The following is a 21,778-nucleotide window of genomic DNA, read 5'->3' on the forward strand; positions in this document are numbered from 1 at the left end:
CACCCTGCATTAACAACAACACACGTACATGGTGTCTCACTAAACAGTTGAATGGGTTTCAGTGTTTCTCCGCTGTAACACGCAGCAATAAACATGACCTGCTGTTTCCCAACACATCTTCTGTGTAGTGATTGGACCCAGGGCCAGTGATGGTGTGAGATGTGTCTGGGTGGTAGAGCTCAGCAGAGTGTGGAGAGGGGAGGGGAGGAGAGGAGAGGCAGTGTGAGAAAGGCATGGAGGGGAGCAGCGTGGTGGTGGGACTGGGGGGCAGCGTGGGCCAGCTGGAAGTGTGCAGTCAGCACAATGTGGTTTTCCAGTTCAGCTCAGTCTGGGAAAATCCATTGCTCTGTTTCTCGTTTAGCCACTAAAGGAACGGCGCTCTTAGGCACCCGGCGAGGGAGCGAAAGAGAGAAAGAGAGAGAGGGAGGAATAGAAAGAGAGAGAGAGAGAGAGAAAGGAAAGAGAAAGGCAGCGATGAGGTTATTCTATTTGATTCTGTGTTTTAATGAAACAGTTTATAAGCTGCTGGCAGAACAAAGTGTTGTCGTTCAGTAAAGACAGGAGGGGCTGAGGGCCTATTAGAGGTAATGACGCTGATTGAACAGTTTGATGGTCGTCTAAGTTGAATGAAAGAAAAGACCGTCAGGATACAACTTGAAAACCCCCAATAGTCTACTTCATCCTAAGCACATGCACGTTTTAACCCAAGTACTCCCTTGTTCTTCACAGAATCACTAACACACTGCTTTTCTTATTGAGTACGTTAAAGCGAGGCGCCTCTCATCCGCTGCCATCTTGCTCTAATAGCGTACACCCATGGCGATCAGTGGGAAATTGGTCCATACACCGGATCCCTGTGGGGATCAGTTGGAGAGGAGATGCAGTGGTGGTCTATATATGGTCTGCATGGTCAATGTCAGTGGGGTCTGTGGGTCTCAGTGAGTGTGTGGATCTGTGTGATTGAGTGATTGAGCACTTAGTGTTTGAGCTGACAGCCTCAACATGTTAATCCTCTGCCACTCCACACAGTAGCTCTTCCACAGCAGAGTAGGGGACAGCTAGGAGGATTTCAGTAGCGATTTGTCAAAAAGCTCCTTAATGATTTATTCAGTTGAGATTCATTTGCTGTACTACACAGGGTCTGTTCACACTCAGGGCTGATGTGAGAGTTGTGATTGTGGCGTTGGATTAAAGGCAGGGTTGTGCTTTTCTGATTGGGGGCAGGGTCTGTGGTGGAGGGCAGCAAGGCTTGTTTGGAATTAGATGATCCTTTGGGTTTGAGAGGGTATCCAGGATCCACTCTGGCCCAGGCCCTCTTGCACGCAATATTATGAATTACCTTCACTTTTTGGAATGGCAAATATCCGCTTGCTGTGACTTAGGGTGTTGATGTTCGAAAAGTAGAAATGTACCAAAAACCTGATCATCTCATATAGCTCAGTCACACCCCTGCCTCATATTATCTCTCTCTCTCTCTCTCTCTCTCTCTCTCTCTCTCTCTCTGGTTTTTGTTCTCGTTCTATTCCAAACACACACACACCGACTCATTGGATCAGCTGGTTGCTCTCTGATAGCTGGTCTATAATCTGCTCTGACCCCGTGTCCTGTCACTCTGAGCTCTAAAGCCACAGGTCTTAAAGGGCCTCTGTCTCTCTCTGTCTCTGACCCCAGGTCTTAAAGGTGCTCATCTCCCTGGGGCCTCTGTCTCTGACCCTCCCTGGGGCTTCTGGATCTCAGCCAACTCTCAGAGATACCGGCTGCTTTGGCCTGGATCATCAATACTCCCAGTTTACTATGTTAGCAGTATGTGGTAAATGTTTCAGTCAACTCCTATGGAAAGTCTTGCTTCAGTGTTGGCTGTGTAAAACCACCTGTGAAGTGTGTTTTTCCTGTCTTCCCCTCCTCTGCCCACGCACTACCAACCTTTGATCCTGTTGGTCAAGATACATGTTCCCTGCCCTGTGTTGCCATTGGACTGATTTATATCTGTTGAATGTAAAGGGCCCTGCTGACATAGAAGAGAAGAGTTTACCGTTTGAAGACAAGTCTCATTCACCACTATTCTAACCTTGAGGATCAAGTGAACAGTACAGAGGATTTGGAAACGATGGCCAAAAACCTTCATTGAGGCATGAGAGAAGAAGAGGTGAAGGAAGAAGAGAAGAAGGGAGGAAGATCCAGCTTCTCATATCGCACCAATTAAAGGAACATTCAGGAGCCAGTTTCTGCTGAAAGCATTTCCAGACCTTTCTCTATCTTTTTTTCCATTTCATCCTACGATCCCAGTGGGGTGACTATCGGTGAGGTTTTCTTCAAGCTCTCTCTCGCCCTGCCCTGGGAGCTGTGAACCGGTGCAGGCGCCCAGACCGCTATAGGAACAGTCTCCAGCCTAGAGAAACACAAGCTCTCTTCACTCACTCTCTTCACTCACGTCCTGAACCCTCCTCTCCACAACCAGACAGAGACACAGCCAGTCCTCTCATTCCGCCACGCTAGAGAAGGACCATGAGATGTGGCGTGGTCCTCATTGGTTTGGAGATTGAGAAGTGTATTACTTATTCAGTTCCAAATGAATAGATCCTCTAGTCTCTTGCTCTGGCTCTCTGTCTAGTGCTGCATGGGAGGAATCACTTCAGCTGAAATCATCTTCCCCTGCTGTGAGATGTTTGTTGACATGAGTACAATATGTGAAAAACATACTGTACTTGCCTTAACGCCAGTACTTGCTTGTAATTTGTGATGTGAAACCCCCCTACATTCTCCCATCTCCACCTTTCATCCAGCAAGTCTGTCAAAAGAACCGGTTGACCTATGGCCCCCATGGATTGATGAATGCTCCAGATGCATGGAGATGCATGGAGATCTCCCAATGAAACCGTTTTTCCACGGCTCATAAAGGCATAAAGGGATAACAGGAAGTGAATGGGAGAGCGGAGGACAGCGGGACTCTTACCACTGAATGGATCTAAGAGTAGATCCCTAGCGGCCCCAACATAGAGCCAGGGGGGACGCCAGGTTTTTGTGTTTTAGCAGCACTGGCTGATATGTTGGATCCATCTCCCTCCATATGTCCTGAGAGTGCCTCTCTGGTTCCCCCTCTCTCTGGAAAGAGGACCACCAGCCTCCCTGTTCACCTTGGTCACAGGCTCAGCCTCTGTGAGGAAGGACAACTGATTAGATATCTGTCATTTGTATTCAGCAGCCAGGGCTGTTATTTTACCAGGGCCGTTCTCCTCCCCAGCCAGAGAGAGGTAGAACAAAAGACACTATTAGACTGGAGTCCATCCTGTGTTTACATGAGATGGGGAAACAGCTATGGACTTTTTTCTCCTTTCTTTTTCAGCTCCTGCATTTTTGTGTAGGTGTGGTGAGAAGCCCACATCTGCAGTTTTGAGCGGCGGGATATGAAACTCAAGCAAAATATACAGAAGGGTTCTTTTCATCAAGAGCGCTTCCACAAACAGAAAAGAGAAAGAGACAGGGAGATGACCATTAGTCTGTTCTTTCCTTAATTCCACTGGAAGATAAGTGAAATCACATGTTGGCTGTGGTTGAGGAAAAACAGAAAAAGGAGAAAGCAAGGAAAGTTCTATTGAAGAGTACGATGAGGAGGAAGATAAGATTGATGAGGGGGAAGTAGAAGGTTTGATAAGTAGTGGGGATTGGGGGCAATGCAGAGTCCATTTAATTTCATTGCATCATCATCGTCATCTCAGCATGCATGTACCTGCTGATTCTCTGCTCATAGACTCTGTACACTCTTAGAAAAAAAGGTGCTATCTAGAACCTAAAAGGGTTATTCGGCTATCCCCATAGGATAACCCTTTGAAGAACCCTTTTTGCTCCCAGGTAAAACTATTTTGGTTCCAGGTAGAACACTTTACACAGAGGGTTATACATGGAACCCAAAAGAGTTCTAGCTGGATCCAAAAAGGGTTTTACCTGGAACCAGAATGTGTTCTCCCATGGGGACAGCCAAATAACTTTTGGAACCCTTTTTTCTAAGTGTGTAGCATCCCGCTCTGTTCATTTGATTGGTGGTCTGTCCCCAGCCACAGTGGAGCCAACCACCATCCGTTACATATCCACAGACGCCTCTGCAGCGGTTTTACATGACCACTCCAGCTATCAGATCAGTGCATATGATCATCACTCCTTTCACCGTCCTTTTGTTGATTGGCCACTCCTTGGACGGCAGCCAATGGGAGCGATGGGGTGGTCCAGGCCACAGTGAGAGGGATGAGGGGTTAACCAACCACGGTGAGTGGCAGCCCGTGTGCCGCCCTGCTCTCCTCTTTTCCCATCCTTGAGCATGCCCTGCAGGTGCCCTCTAATCCAGAGCCAGCAGTAGTACGGCTCCTGGTGCCAGTGGTAATGAAGTCCTGATTTGATTATGATGTGTAATGGGCATAGCAACAGACTGTGGCCGGCTCAGTTTGGGCTCCCCTTACAGAACTAGAGCCCTGATGTTCTGTTGTTACACTGAGGGCTTGGATCACACACAAACCACAAATACACACACACACACACACACACACACACACACACACACACACACACACACACACACACACACACACACACACACACACACACACATGCACACAACCATCCTCTTTCACAAGTAGTGTATCAAGCAGTTTTAAATGGTTTTATCTGTTTAACTCCATCCTCTAGTGTTCACACCATGGAATGGCTGTGTTCATGTGTGGTATTGTGTTGAGTGTATGCTCATGTCTCTGTGTGGACATCCAGTATGTTTGTGTTTTGGCCCAGAGGGTCAAGCTTTGTTAGCATGATGACCGTAGTAATGGACTGATGATAAATCCAGACAAGGTTTTCTTGGATTTCCTTTCTCCTCCATGGTTTGGCCAGCGGGCCGTGTCCTGGGCCGTGTACTGGGCCGTGTCTATATGTGGAGGGAAAGTGGGTCACCATCACTAGCTCCAAACCCGGGGAGGCTGGTGGGAGGAGCTATAGGAGGCTCATTGTAATGGCTGGAATGGAATAAATGGATCAAACGCATCAAACATATGGAAACCATTGCAGCCAGTAAACACATGCAGTGATGAGCCAATGAGCCCGTCCTCCTATAGCTCCTCCACCAGCCTCCACTGCTCCAAACACACTGAGAACTACAGAGAAGCTACAGGGACGAACCTGTTGTCTTTCTCTCTCCCCTTCATCAACTCTCCTCTCTTCAACTGCCCCCTCCTACGTCCACCTTCTTCCTCTCCTCCCATCCCCATTTCCCGTAAGTCCGTTTTCTGTCCAATTTGTAAGTCGCTCTGGATAAGAGCGTCTGCTAAATGACGTAAATGTAAATGTAAATGTCTGTTTTTCTTTCCCCTCCGTATGTTCTGTTTTTTTCCTTTTGCAATTACAGTAATATGTAACATCAGGCGTGGTGAGATTTAGGGCTTTACCTTACATAACCCATGGATTTAGCTGCAGGGTTTTAAGGCTTCTCTGAGCCGCTGAGCTTGGGGCAATTGGGCCTCTTTCAAATATTTTCAAATGACTGAAATCCCCAAAGGGCCCATGAGCATGAGGGATAGGAAGGCTTTGAGGGCCATGATACAGAGACCATCATTATATTGTATTACCGCCTAGCCTGATCCATTTGCCCCGCTGCACTCCAAAATAGTGTACGCCGGCATCACCTCCATGTTCACACACACACACACACACACACACACACACACACACACACACACACACACACACACACACACACACACACACACACACACAGAGACACACACACAGACATAAGCAGTAAGCAGCAGTGATTGATGAGCGGCAGTGAGCGAGTCTAGCTAGCCTAGCGTTTCTACAGCCCATCTCCATCCATGTTCTCTACACTTTTCATAGACACTTTTAAAAAATACATTGGCCCTGATCCTGGTAAATACATTCCACATAACTTAAACATTGTGCTAAAAGCATTTCTCTCTCTTTCTCTTAAACACACACATACATTTGCCAAGCTGAGCTCTTTTCCCCAGAGAGTGCCGAGGGTGTACAGTTGTATGTGTGTGTTTCGCAAGTGTACAGCTCTTGGCAACTTTTTTATTCATTACATTTAATTTGATATGACTTTACATTCAACTGAAGTCGGGAAGGGGTTTTGGGCTTGGCTCTGGATCACCACACCAACCAAAGCCTGTTTTTATTCCTCCACTAGGGAGTCCAAACCGGACAGGCCGTAAATTTGAAATAATGAACCGGCCGGGCAAACGTGGTGAATCGAGTATGGAGGGAAGGGCACCAAGGAGAGGAACACAGCTGAAGCTGGTGAATCGAGTATGGAGGGAAGGGCACCAAGGAGAGGAACACAGCTGAAGCTGGTGAGTCGAGTATGGAGGGAAGGGCACCAAGGAGAGGAACACAGCTGAAGCTGGTGAATCGAGTATGGAGGGAAGGGCACCAAGGAGAGGAACACAGCTGAAGCTGGTGAATCGAGTATGGAGGGAAGGGCACCAAGGAGAGGAACACAGCTGAAGCTGGTGAATCGAGTATGGAGGGAAGGGCACCAAGGAGAGGAACACAGCTGAAGCTGGTGAGTCGAGTATGGAGGGAAGGGCACCAAGGAGAGGAACACAGCTGAAGCTGGTGAATCGAGTATGGAGGGAAGGGCACCAAGGAGAGGAACACAGCTGAAGCTGGTGAATCGAGTATGGAGGGAAGGGCACCAAGGAGAGGAACACAGCTGAAGCTGGTGGAGAGAGGACTGGAGGGAAGGACACCAAGGAGAGGAACACAGCTGAAGCTGATGGAGAGAGGACTGGAGGGATAGAGAGAGAGGGATGAAGGACATGTCATGGTGTTGTGCGGGGGTGATATGGAGATGGAGAGGGGAGATACTCAGAACTGCATGGGCGTTATAGGGGATGTTATGTCACAGGGGGGTTAGTGTTATTTAGCAGGAAAAAGCCTTCGTCTTCAGGGGAATTTGAATTTCTGAGATGCGAGATTCCTGAGCTGGAGGAAGTTTTAAGATGTAAAGCCGTAGGGATTATGTCTGTAAGAGGGGAGGACAGGAGGGGAGAGAGACAGGGAGCGAGGATGAGGCCACATGGGTTGCCCTCGGAGATGACCCCGGCCAGCGGGGATCTCAGCCGGTCAACACGGGGCTTTGGACAGGGGAAAGTTGTGTCTTCTTACTTACAGTACACGCCATGGGAAGATGATGTGGAGATTAGAGCAGCAGGACCACTGGGCAGCAGCAGAACTAGGCAGGCCAGAGCATCTAGAGCCACTGCCTTTCGGAGACACATAGGGAATATACAGTGGGGGAAAAAAGTATTTGATCCCCTGCTGATTTTGTACGTTTGCCCACTGACAAAGAAAGGATCAGTCTATCATTTTAATGGTAAGTTTATTTGAACAGTGAGAGACAGAATAACAACAAAAATATCCAGAAAAACGCATGTCAGAAGTGTTATAAATTGATTTGCATTTTAATGAGGGAAATAAGTATTTGACCCCCTCTCAATCAGAAAGATTTCTGGCTCCCAGGTGTCTTTTATACAAGTAACGAGCTGAGATTAGGAGCACACTCTTAAAGGGAGTGCCCCTAACCGCAGCTTGTTACCTGTAAAAAAGACGCCTGTCCACAGAAGCAATCAATCAATCAGATTACAAACTCTCCACAATGGCCAAGACCAAAGAGCTCACCAAGGATGTCAGGGACAAGATTGTAGACCTACACAAGGCTGGAATGGGCTACAAGAACATCGCCAAGCAGCTTGGTGAGAAGGTGACAACATTTGGTGTGATTATTCGCAAATGGAAGAAACACAAAAGAACTGTCAATATCCCTCGGCCTGGGGCTCCATGCAAGATCTCACCTCGTGGAGTTGCAATGATCATGAGAACGGTGAGGAATCAGCCCAGAACTACACGGGAGGATCTTGTCAATGATCTCAAGGCAGCTGGGACCATAGTCACCAAGAAAACAATTGGTAACACACTACGCCGCGAAGGACTGAAATCCTGCAGCGCCCGCAAGGTCCCCCTGCTCAAGAATACATATACATGCCCATCTGAAGTTTGCCAATGAACATCTGAATGACTCAGAGGACAACTGGTGAAAGTGTTGTGGTCAGATGAGACCAAAATGGAGCTCTTTGACATCAACTCAACTCGCCGTGTTTGGAGGAGGAGGAATGCTGCCTATGACCCCAAGAACACCATCTCCACTGTCAAACATGGAGAAGGAAACATTATGCTTTGAGGGTGTTTTTCTGCTAAGGGTACAGGACAACTTCACCGCATCAAAGGAACGATGGACTGGGCCATGTACCGTCAAATCTTGGGTGAGAACCTCCTTCCCTCAGCCAGGGCATTGAAAATCGGTCGTGGATGGGTATTCCAGCATGACAATGACCCAAAACACACGGCCAAGGCAACAAAGGAGTGGCTCAAGAAGAAGCACATTAAGGTCCTTGAGTGGCCTAGCCAGTCTCCAGACCTTAATCCCATAGAAAATCTGTGGAGGGAGCTGAAGGTTCGAGTTGCCAAACGTCAGCCTCGAAACCTTAATGACTTGGAGAAGATCTGCAAAGAGGAGTGTGACAAAATCCCTCCTGAGATGTGTGCAAACCTGGTGGCCAACTACAAGAAACGTCTGACCTCTGTGATTGCCAACAGGGGTTTTGCCACCAAGTACGAAGTCATGTTTTGCAGAATGGTCAAATACTTATTTCCCTCATTAAAATGCAAATCATTTTATAACATTTTTGACATGCGTTTTTCTGGATTTTTTTCTTGTTATTCTGTCTCTCACTGTTCAAATAAACCTACTATTAAAATTATAGACTGATCATTTCTTTGTAAGTGGGCAAATGTACAAAATCAGCAGGGGATCAAATACTTTCCCCCCCACTGTACTGTAGTAGAACACATAGGGAATATACTGTAGTAGAACTATTTGTTGATGACACTACTGGACTGATTAAGACTATGAACCATATTGTCTATCAGACTACATGCAGGCCCATTGAAGTGAGCAGTTTGTACAGTATTAGTGTGATTCAGTGCAAGTGCTATGCACTATGCAGGTATCACATTACATACAACGCACAGCCTAGTTTTCTCACTTTTTGGAGCGCTTGGGCTGTGTTTTTGTTCTGGTTCTCTATCAAGATTTCTCTCTCCTTATCTTCCCTCCCTCAAGCCCAAGCACTTTTGTAGCTCTGCAGCTGCAAAAGAGAACGAGAGCAAGGGAGGGAAAGGGGTAGTTAGAGGTGCAGAGAGAGGTTGAGGAGGAGGGAAAAGGGAGGGAGCAGGAATTGAATCATGAAATGAGGACCATTTCATACCGACTTGAAATGTGGGCTTTTCTTTTTTTATAGTAGTGGTGCGCTTTCTTTCTCTCTTTCTCATTCTCTCTCTTTCTCTCTCTCATTCTCTCGCTCTCTTTCACTCGTTCTATCTCCTCTCTCTTTCTCTCTCCTCTCTCCTTTCTCTCTGTCATATTGAAGTGCTCTATGCAGCTGTTAGTCAGTTTGTTTGTCTCTTACTCCCTTCCCTCTGGCTCTCCCTCTCTCTGCCATTAGCTCATGTAAACTTTGCTTTTCGTCATGCTTTCTTCCAGAGAGGAGTGCCTCTGCTTTTCATTAAAGTCAAAGTCACCATGCAGAGCAGACGCCATTTTACCTTGCCTCCTTCTCTCCCCCTCGTCTGAGAGCCATGGTGTCCTGAGCCGTTTGTTTTGTCCACGTGGCCCTGAGCAAACTTCCCCCGCCAGTGTTTGTTGAGCTTTCTGGCATGAGCGTCTTGAATTGATAGGGCTCCCTCTGTGTTGTGGCCATTACGACACACACTCTCTCTCCTCGTATGATAACATAGCCGACCGCACGGAGACCCAGCTCCCATCCAGCTCCCATCCAGACCCCATCCAGCTCCCATCCAGACCCCATCCAGATCCCATCCAGACCCCATCCAGACCCCATCCAGCTCCCATCCGGACCCCATCCGGACCCCATCCCGATCCCATCCAACTCCCATCCAGCTCCCATCCAGACCCCATCCAGATCCCATCCAGACCCCATCCAGATCCCATCCAGCTCCCATCCGGACCCCATCCAGATCCCATCCCGATCCCATCCAGACCCCATCCAGCTCCCATCCAGACCCCATCCAGATCCCATCCAACTCCCATCCAGACCCCATCCAGCTCCTATCCAGACCCCATCCAGCTCCCATTCAGACCCCATCCAGCTCCCATCCAGACCCCATCCAGATCCCATCCAACTCCCATCCAGACCCCATCCAGATCCCATCCAACTCCCATCCAGACCCCATCCAGCTCCCATCCAGACCCCATCCAGCTCCCATTCAGACCCCATCCAGCTCCCATCCAGACCCCATCCAGACCCCATCCAGCTCCCATCCAGACCCCATCCAGATCCCATCCAACTCCCATCCAGACCCCATCCAGCTCCCATCCAGACCCCATCCAGCTCCCATTCAGCTCCCACCAGGCGCTGCAGCGCCCGCCGCATGTGTTTACTGTGTGCATTCCTCAACATGAGAGAACGCTGCCCAGAAACGGCCCACAGAAACACCAGGCAGGCACCCTCTGGCTGGGCTCTCTATGGGAAAGTCCTTGAGTGGTGAAAAATATGACAAGCCATGCAGCTCTGACTGAGGAGGCTCTCTGTGTGATCCCAGTGTAACACAGTGGCAGGTGAACTCTTTATGCCCCTCTAGGTCCCGTTTACTTCTCCTAACAATCCCTCACTAGTAAAATACAAAATACATGATTTTGCCGACTATTGTGTGGAAAGCTTTCTTTTGCTGTGCCCTGCTATGCAGTGTAGTGCCGTCCTGTGCAGACTAGTGCTGTGCTGTACCTCAGCTCCACTGACAGTAGACAGTGTGGACACTCTGACAGCCAAGATTGAGACCAAACACGGGCTCATGGGAAGGCAAGTTGAGCCCTTGGTTGACTGAAGGCAGGGCTGGCTGTCACATGTTATTCTGAGGCCTCAAAACAAACAAACACACACACTGGCACAGGTTGTGTGTAGCGCTCCATTGCACTTGCTCCTGACCTGAATACACAGACGGCTCCAGGAGCCCCCCAGGGGCCACCAGGCTCATCTGGAGCCACAGGAAGTATATCAAGAGACCAGGCAGAATGGAGTTATTTTATCTCCACTGGATTCTCATGGTTCCTTTAACTGACTCTCCCTTCCTTTCTCTCTCTTATTGTCATCTACCGTCATTTTGTCTGCTCCCTCCCGACTTCCCTCTTTCTCCTTCCTTCCCTCCTGCTTTCTCAACCTTCCCCCATCTCTCTCTCTCTCTCTCTCTCTCTCTCTCTCTCTCCCTCTCTCCTCATATAAAGCTGTTTTTCATAAACCCCTGGCTGCAACAGAGATCCCAGAGGCGTAGTGTGAAACACTAGACTTTTCTGAGCTGTTGCCAGACAGATGCTGGCTCCTCAGGTCCTCACTAGAAGATCCTTCATGCTTCTCCATTTGACATTTAGGGGTAGCCCTGCCCTGCCCTGCCCTGCCCTGCCCTGCCCTGCCCTGCCCTGCCCTGCCCTGCCCTGCCCTCTCACTGGTACAGCACTATTTCTCCCTCCTACAAAGGAAAACTATGGGATCCCTCTTTTGTTGCACGAGAGAGGCTCTCCAATCTTTCGTTTACAGCTTTTATTCCCTTCTCTTTCTCTTTGTCTCCATCTCCCTCTTTCTCTCTACAGTTGAAACATGGTCGAACATGTCTGATTTGAAGATGAAGTGGATCAAGAGATGATGATGGTGATTGATAATGATTTGTTATACGTATTATATTGTAAGTGGATCTCTTATTATTGAGGTGATTTTCTGAGACCGAGGGAAGCAGGAAGGTATTAGTCTTATCTGGGTTAATAAGTTAATACATGGATTGATAGATGGAATAAATCTCCAATTATCGGCTTTACAATGAGAGCAGCTGAGTGCATCCATAAGCTGAATGATATGAACTAAGCCTTGCAGCAGTACTTTATGAGGTCACATCACTTACTCATTCAGCTATGCATACAGTATACCCACACACAGGTCCCACTCAGTCACCATTTTTGTTATGTTAGCAACATAGCTTATCGAAATCCTACTCAGCTTTGGGCCTGTGCTCTCTGGCTGAAACCTGGGACTTGACTGTAACCCCTGTCCCAGTGCAATTGGCACTGATCCTGGGCATCAGCTTCATGTGAGGGCAGTACTAGGCTAGGTGTCCTGGCTGGCCAACATGGCATTTAACCCTGAAGGAAGTCCAGACAGATTGTTTATTCACCTTATCTGCTACGCATGAGATAAAGCCAACATTGACACAGATAGCAGGAGCGTGCGCAACACACACCCTCCTGCTGACTCGGAGCCAATGACCTTGAGGTCGGGTCAGTTAAGGACAGACAGACAAATGGCGGCTGGGCCCATGACTCGCAGACAGCTGGTGGTCAGAGGTTGATTCTCTATCGGTGCCCTCATTTGTCTGATTGTTGTTTCTCATGGGCTCATCTGTTTCTCGGTTGGCGCTCAATTTTTTCACAGGAAGATTGATTTCGCTCCCTCCTTCGTGTTTGCTGGGAAAAGCCCTTCATGACAGGGACTTCCCTGGATCAGCCTTGTGTGTGTGTGTGTGTGTGTGCGTGTGCGTGTGCGTGTGCGTGTGTGTGTGTGTGTGTGTGTGTGTGTGTGTGTGTGTGTGTGTGTGTGTGTGTGTGTGTGTAAGAAGGAGCTGTCACTGACCTCTCTCCTACAATGAGCTGGCATCGACTCAGGAAAGCTGCACCAAGCTCCCTAATTCAACACACTCATACAAATTGACATAAACACACAGTCATACACTGTGCAGGAGATGAGAGGAGACACACACATTCACACAAACACACTTTGGCACTCAATATGTAGATAAGCGTACACATATTCATACACATACATAGACACACGCCTTTGGCATCATCTAGACAGGATGTGGATTTTTACATGTCCATTCATCGCTCTTCTAATTCATTAGTCAGAAAGAGCATTTATGCAGAGCACACATTATTTTTACAGGCGTCGTTTGTGTGGAGTTTTACTGCCCTCGTTAAACACGTCCTCCAAGCCCAGATAGATTTGGGAGCATTTATTTGCATAGTGCACAAACCCGAAATAAATCATTAAATATTCTTGGCCTGGTGTCTCACTGGATTAAACTAAGGCCCACTGGTGTAAATAGTGTGATATAACAGGCTCTAGAACGTGAATAGAGGTTATAACCTACATGGCGTGGTAGACAACCTGGCAGATGACTGCTGTTATGGTATTGTGGTCTCTCTGGCAGAGCTGCACCGAGGAGCCCAACACCTCACCACATACTGTCCCTCTGGCAGAGCTGCACTGTGAGGCCCACATTGTGTTATACAAACATTTTCACAAAGGCAAATAGACGTATGCCCCTGCTGGAAGCGAATGGATTATTCTATTCTAGTACTTTCCTCATGCTTGTTGTTGTTCCTACTGGCTAGACTTTGCCCTGGGCCCGAGGGTAGACTGGCATAAGATGGCGCTGGAACTGCTGGCCAAAAGTTCACAAGTTCACACTAAATGTTCTCTGTGTGATACCCCCCGCCAATCCCACACACACACACACACACACACACACACACACACACACACACACACACACACACACACACAGCCTGAGAGGCAGGTCAGTCTCTGTTCTCTCCTTAATTGATAGACCCAGATCAGAGCACACCACTTCATGCATGTGGCCCCAGACACAGGGTCAGAGTTGGCAGACTATGACCCTAACACCGGGCCTGGCCCTGTCTCCTGGTTGCTGTGTGTGTTTTCCTCCTCTCCTCTCCCCTGCAGAGAGAGTTTTGATCATGGCTGTACTCTCTCCTCTCCTCCTCTCTCCTCCCCTCCCCCCACTCTCTGCCAACAAGTCTCTCTTTCTTTCTCATTCATTTTATTCTCTCTACTCTCCTCTTTCTTGGCAAGGCCTGGTGTTCCCACAGCTCTCGCGACCCCCCCTAACCCCCCTTCTCCTATCTCTCTCTCTCTCTCTCCTCTCTCTATCTCACTCTTACTCTCTCCCTGACACAGAGGGACATCACATGACCCTCACTCCCACTAGCAGACCCACACACAGCCTGTGCCCACACACACCACTTCCCTGTAAACCACACTTTCTCATGTCTGTCATATTGGCCTGCTGCTTCCCTTCTCAATACTTTCCACAGGGTCACACACTCATACAGTATGTCCATGTAGATTCTGTACACTGTCTATAGGTCTGTATGTGTCCCCTCCCCCTATCGCTCCTGTTTCACAGAATGCAGTCACATATTTACCTCTCTTAGCAGATTTCTTTAGCATGTGTTCTGCGCCCACTGCCAGTAAGGGACATCTGGTGGCCAAACATAGTCATTACACTTGTTAAAGCATATTTTTAGTAACCTTTTTTATTTTTTTATTCTTTATTTCACCTTAATTTAACCAGGTAGGCTAGTTGAGAACAAGTTTTCATTTGCAACTACAACCTGGCCAAGATAAAGCAAAGCAGTTTGACACATACAACAACACAGAGTTACGCATGGAATAAACAAACATACAGTCAATAATACAGTAGAAAAAGACTATATACAGTATGTGCTGTTTGCCGGGGTTGGAGTAGCCAGGAGGAAGGCATTGCCAGCCGTTGAGAAATGCTTATTGAAATTTTCGATTATCATGGATTTATCGGTGGTGACCGTGTTACCTAGTCTCAGTGCAGTGGGCAGCTTTCCAATCTTTGGGAATCTCAGACGATACGAGAGGTAGCCTTATAGTAACAGTTTGTGAAATTTCAAAAGGAAACACAAGGGGATCTCAGAAAGTCAGGGTCATTTCAATCAGCACAGAGGTCTATTTATCTATCATATCAAATTAAAACCAATACATCAATCAATCAAGTTAAATGGCCTATGCTGCTCAGTGAATTACTGTCACACTGTGTGTCTGGCTCTGTACGCCATGGTTGATCAGCAGAGGGACAGATAAAAGATGAAAGCGTCAGAGAGAGAGAGAATAGGGAGAGGGTTATACATGGGCAGGACGCCAGCCCCTTTCCTCTACCCTCACCACCCCCCTCTGCACTGCACTCTCCCATGGTTGAGTCCCCTTAGGCCCCACTCACCCCCTCTCACCCCCTGGCTCCCCCTGCTCTGTGTGGTGTTGGCACGGTGTGGGTGCAGGCGGCACACAGACGGGCACGCAGATGGGCACCGGGCTACACAGGGCAGCCTCCCCACACCTGCTCCTCATTGGCACAGGGCTGGGGCCGCCACGCAGAGCACACACACACACACACAGGCACACACACAGGCACACAGGCACACACACACATATACACACACACACACAGGCACACAGGCACACACACAGGCACGCAAACTCACATGTACTCACTGCTACACTCACTCACGCACACTCACACAATTTACATGCTTATCTCCTACTATACACACATGCTCTGGAGGAAGTATGATGCATATTTTATACACATTAAGATACAATCTCATATAAATATTCATGTACAGTAGATATATTTATATTCTTACCTACACCAAAACGGATACATTGTACACCCTCGCAATTAATCACACGGCAACATGCTGTGGTGGCACATAGAGTTACACTCCCAATATTCACCCTCTCCCATTTGCAGTACAGACTATTCTCAGCTGTGTGTTTCATTTGCTCTAATACTGATCTAATACTGTAATGTAAGTCCAGTAATATATTGGAATCTATCTACACTGGCTAATGTCTCCTCTGAACCTGGTGGCCTCTTTACCCCAAGGGGCTTAAACTCAAAGGACAACGGGTGTCAGTGACAATGCCTGCCGAAATATGTGGTGAGAAAGGGGGGGATGAGGGGGTGTGGGGAGGATGGTCAGATGATGATGTATGGTTATATAAGATAGGAAATGAATAAATAAGTGGGGATTGTTTTATTTTTAAATAACGTCCAATAAAAGAGCTCAGTGAACATCTGTGTGGGATAGCCTGGGGGATTAGGAGGGGTTGGAACATTTTAAGCGCATTAAGGATTTTTAAAAAAAGTCTGAATGTTTAGCAACATACCGAGAAACCCAATTGGGGAGGCTGTGGGGGCTCTTTATCCAGAGGTGGGGGTGGAGGGGTGGAGGACTGGGGGATGGGGAGGTTGCGGGGGCTTTGCCATTCTGCTGTGCGGGGAGGGGAGACTGTGTACACACACACATAAACACACGCGTAGCCTATGTACGTTCATGCGCTTGAAACCACATGTGCACGCCCACTATCATGAAATGGAAAGGACTGCTCCTGGATATCAACATCCATCTTTTACGCAAAAAAACCCATATAGATCATATACTGTAAACCTACGTGCTGCTCAAACACATAATCCTACTACTGGTATGTGTTTACATGGCGATTAAGGAAGTGTGCGCATACCAGGCTAGCAAGGCTGTTTAGGTCTCTGGGAGCATACGTGAGTGTGTGTGTATGTGCATGCATGCATGCGTGTGTGTGAGGAATTCCAGCCGGGCTGCTCCTCTCGTGTCAGGCCTGAGATATATGGGTCCACCACAGCTGGGTTCCCACATGCGGCCGGAGCCACGCCGGCCCACACAGTTTACCGTCAATGACAGGGTTAGGGCCTGGACGTGAAAAAAAAAAGTGTGATGGTGCAGAGAGAGAGAGAGATGTTTGTCTAAAGGCCTCTCGCAGGTGTAGGAAGAGGACCCTATCATTTCACTGTGAATGGAATCATGGCGCTCTATCCTTAAATGACACAACACCTGGGGTGGGAGAGTATGACTGCAGGCATGGCCCTTGGCCACTGGGAGCACACACGAGCTGGCCTCAGATGAGGAGTTGTTGAAAGAGAGCGAGACTGCTGTTTGCCAGAATACTGATTGTTTAGATTTAGACGTACTATCCTGATTTACTCATGGTCGTCTGTTCTGTAGCCTGCAGCTTTGTTGCTCACTGTTGCACTCTATTACAGAGAGCATTATGAGCCTTAATTGTAGCACTTACTTGTCGTTAGCATGTTAGCTTTACACTTCACAACTGCATATGACAGTAGCATGTTACTGTTGATATTTATACTTTGCATGCCTCCTCTGTGCAGTGCCATGTCACACCAACCATTCATCAGCCAATCCCAGCCATCACTGCACACACACACACACACACACACACACACACACACACACACACACACACACACACACACACACACACACAATGACAGTGAGCCACATCTGGCCAGCTGTTGTGTGTGTGTGTGTCACTTACTGGCAGTGGGCACAGAACACATGCTAAAGAAATCTGCTAAGAGAGGTAAATATGTGACTGCATTCTGTGAGTCAGAGACAGTAACAGTAGTCAGAAACAAAGCAGAGGGAAGAGAAAATAAATAAATACAGAGATAAAGAGATGGAATCCAGGACTGTTATTGTACTTTAGAAGGAGAGAGAGAAAGGGAGAGAGGTGAAGAGAGACAGAAGTGAAGAGAGGGAGAAGTGAAGAGACAGAGCTGAGCCCTGGCTCAGAGCACAGTAGCCTGCTGAGAGGCCATCCACTCTCCTGTCATCAAGTTTTACTGTGGAACCATTGGCTTTATCTCTGCCATTAGACTCAATGTTGATCTTTCACTGTGCCATGTAAAATCCCCTTCCAGTTAATGCACATTACATTAAAACATGCTGTTTGCTCATGTGTGCCTGTAATGCATAAACAAATGCTCTAAGCCGGCTGATAAATAGGCAAAAAGTGCCTATTTGTATGTACGAGCGCATTCATTTATGAATATGCGCATGGCAAATGAGTCTATTAGACCTGGCACAGTGAGCTCAGTGAGAGTGTTTATCATATATTGTTGCGTGTCTTTATGATGCATCCAAATCATAGGTGTGTTTGATTAGTAGAATAATGACACCTACTGTATGCTGGGTCTGCGCTGAAGCATGTAGGCCCATAAAAATCAGAATGAATAGAAGGGCCTTGGAACCCTCTAACCCTGGCAATTTGACTGATAAACTCATGGGTACGCTTGCAATGGCTGCCTGCTATTGTGATGCAATCATTTCCATAGTAATGTAGAATGGTCTTTCAAATTATGTTAACTGATGTGGCTCATGCAATGTAATGTATTTTTTGTAATGTCAGTTGAGCTGATTCAACAAATCACAGCACAGATTGATGGGTACACTTCCTGCTTTTATTTCCTGCTTTGCTCCTATGGTTACACTCGCAATGACTGTTAGTCCACCCATTATGTCATCATTGTCTTGAATGGGGACGCCCTTTCTATTCATTCTACTTCTGTGTGTAGGCCTACGTTCAGTAATAGTAATTTCCTCAGTCTATGGGGTATAGTGTTTTAAATGTATTTAAGTGTTGTAGCCAGAATGTCAGTACACTGAGTGTATAAAACATTAGGAACACCTTCCTAATATTGAGTTGTACCCCCTTTAGCCCTCAGAACAGCTTCAATTCATCGGGGCATGGACTACAAGGTGTCGAAAGATGTCCATAGGGATGCTGGCCCATGTTGGCTCAAATGCTTCCCACAGTTGGGTCAAGTTGGCTGGATGTCCTTTGGGTGGTCGACCATTCTTGATACCCATGGGAAACTGTTTAGTGTGAAAAACCCATCAGCGTTGCAGTTCTTGACACGTTCAAACCAGGGTGCCTGGCACCTACTACCATACCCCGTTCAAAGGCACTTAAATATTTTGTCTTGTCCATTCACCCTCTGAATGGCACACATACACAATCCATGTCTCAAGGCTTAAAAATCCTTCTTTAACCTGTCTCCTCCCCTTCATCTACACTGATTGAAGTGGGTTTAACAAGTGGCATTGATAAGGAATCATAGCTTTCACCTGGATTCACCTTGTCAGTCTATGCCATCCTAATGTTTTGTACACGTAGTGTATATGTACTGTATGATGAGGAGACTTAGTGACAAATGTATGTAGTGTGTATGAATGTGATTGGCGTGAGTCTGTTAATGTGTATGTACTATATGTCTGTCTAATAGTGTGTGTGATGCATTATCTCTCCAGGATGTGTACAAGGGGTTTTGGGGCGACTGTGTGCTGGAGATAAGGGTGAGCAGTGTATGGCTGGTGTGTGTGTAACCCTGGGAATGGTGGCGTGGGGGCAGTGATTCTCCCCCCAGCCCTGTTGGCTTGTAGAGCAGCAGCACTAATAATGGACAGCCTCTCCATTGTCTCAGAGCATCCCCTCTCTGTTTGATGAGCTCTCCCCTGTTCATCCCTTCATCATCCTCCCTTTGTTCTCCTCCAACACACTCAGATCCAGCACCATGAAACAAGCCCTGCTAATGTGCCATGCAGTAGGATTGGAGGTTCATATACCGTAGGCTACAGTAGACAGCAGCTATTAGAATTTAACTGAAGCTGTTAACACTCCACCAGACCACCAGGGGGCCTCAGTTAGATTAGACTGGTGATCTAACAGTGGTCTGATTTAAGGACAGTTTTTCCTGACCACATGACCTGACAAGGAAAAACGCTTAACTATAGACCATAACAAGGATCCAGCATTTTTCCTGGCCAGGTGACGCAGTCAGGAAACCCCCTGGCCCCAGTCCGATTGGGTGTATAGTCCCCAGGTGGCCAGCAGGTGTAGAGCTGTATTGATCACAGCTGGTGTGTCTGGGGAGAATGAAAGAGGCAGATCTGAGCTGTCAGGTTCTATCAGAGTCAGTGTGACCGCTGTGACAGCTCAGCTCACCCTCTCATTAACCACCTGAATGGAGGGGTATCCCTACTGTTGTCATCATGACCCAGACTCTTTTTTTTTTTACTGTCAAAAAATGTCGATAATATATAAGTTCAAGTTCAATTGCATATTAAGATGTTTTTACATAGTGAGAGTATGCCCAAATTAGGTTGTATTATTTTCTAAATGAAGGACCTCAACAGACTTAGATGATCCCCTTATCCCCATCCTACAGTTGAAATGTTGGCTTGCTCTCTAGTTCACCTTATTTACCTCTTACAGGAATGTAATAATGGTCTCTGTCTGGATGTTTTCCTTATGTTTCCTCCTATTTTCTTTGATGATTTGTCAGTGCAGCTCTGCTGCAGTCGTCCAGTCTAGCTTTTCATTTAGCCGCTTGCAGAGGTCCAGCAGCACGGCAGACAATGACTGGAGACAAACACCCCGTGGTTTTATTTTCACTCCATTTGCAGTGTATATCCTCTGTAGATCCTTTATCTTTCATACCACTGGGTCTGTGTGGGTCTGTGTGAGAGTGTGTGTGCTAGCGAGTGTGGGTGCGCCATCAACTACCAGGAATGTATTGGTACCTCCAAAGCTAAGATGGCTGCCAAATGCTAAAATGGGTGCCAGGATTCCACAGAGTGACAGCATGAGTGAGGGAGAAGCAGAGAGAGTAGAGCAAGAGAGGGACTGAGACTCCATTCAGGGAGAGGGAAAAAGAGACTCCTTTTAGACCAAAGTGATATGGCGATTCTGTCCTTTTGTTTTGGTTCTCGTCTTTGGCGGTGGGGTAAATGGTGCGGCAGGACTAGCCTCCCCAAGATTAGGATGCTGAGGGGCTTAGATGGAGCGAAGGGAGGGAGGGGCCTAGTAGTAGGAGTAATGGGGACACTTGTCCCCCACTGCCTTAAACCCTACAGTGCTGTGGGGGTAATTGGCTTGAATGGTATATATGATCCAACCATAAAGCTCTTCAAGGTTGCATTACGCAGCAGAGAAAGAATGGCACCAAGCAGGGCCGAACCAAACTAGCACAGGCCTTTCTGTGCACAGTCGTTAAGGTAAAGAGCTGAGTGAGACACAGTCCCAATGACGCCTGGCGGACCCGGGCTTCACATTTACACTCCTCAGCTTATACTAGTCATCAGTGTGGAGGGAGAGAGAGGCTGCAAGCTGGGGTTACATGGGAACTTCACCTGCCACACTGTGCCAATGGCCTGCACTCAAACAGGACTCTGTGTGTGTGTGTGTGTGTGTGTGTGTGTGTGTGTGTGTGTGTGTGTGTGTGTGTGTGTGTGTGTGTGTGTGTGTGTGTGTGTGTGTGTGTGTGTGTGTGTGTGTGTGTGTGTGTGTGTGTGTGTTCACTGTGGCTCCCTGGGCCTGAGAGAGAGGGATGCTGAAGAAGAGAGTGGGGAGAGTAAGGGAGAGAGAGAAACAAGAGAAAAGGAAGGAGTGCCAGAGATACAGTGGTGCAAGAAATGTCACAAACACACAGTCGTTTTATCTCTCAAACTGGAACACCAAACCATTCCTATTTGATACTTGATGCTCTCTGGAGAGAGCATTACTACCGTAATTTCCGGACTATTAAGCGCACCTGAATATAAGCCGCACCCACTGAATTTAAAAAAATATATTATTTTGAACATAAATAAGCCGCACATAAGCCGCAGGTGCCTACCGGTACATTGAAACAAATGAACTTTACACAGGCTTTAACGAAACACGGCTTGTAACAAAAAATAAAAAATTAGCAGTAAGCTTTAGTTGTCTTTTTGCACTGAGTCAACTCCTCACGCTGCTGTTTTTAACGTCTTATCATCGACTCATTAAGACCAAGCTCCCGTGCAGCAGCTCTATTTCCTTTTCCAACAGCCAGATCAATCGCCTTCAACTTGAAAGCTGCATCATATGCATTTCTCCGTGTCTTTGCCATGATGAGGGTGACAAAATGACTACCGTAATCAGAATGATGGGAAGTTTGAGAGCGCTCG

The 21,778-nt window shown here is 47.4% G+C and overlaps 1 protein-coding gene across 15 annotated transcripts in view; it reads left to right on the plus strand.

Annotated features, from left to right (window-relative positions):
* Nucleotides 1-21,778, plus strand: part of LOC106601192 (nuclear factor I/Xb) — a 138,870-nt gene that overhangs the window by 92,479 nt on the left and 24,613 nt on the right. The gene's annotated exons all lie outside the window — the stretch shown is intronic.

The sequence above is a fragment of the Salmo salar genome, chromosome ssa06 (assembly GCF_905237065.1).
Source record: "Salmo salar chromosome ssa06, Ssal_v3.1, whole genome shotgun sequence".
NCBI classification, from domain to species: Eukaryota; Metazoa; Chordata; class Actinopteri; order Salmoniformes; family Salmonidae; genus Salmo; species Salmo salar.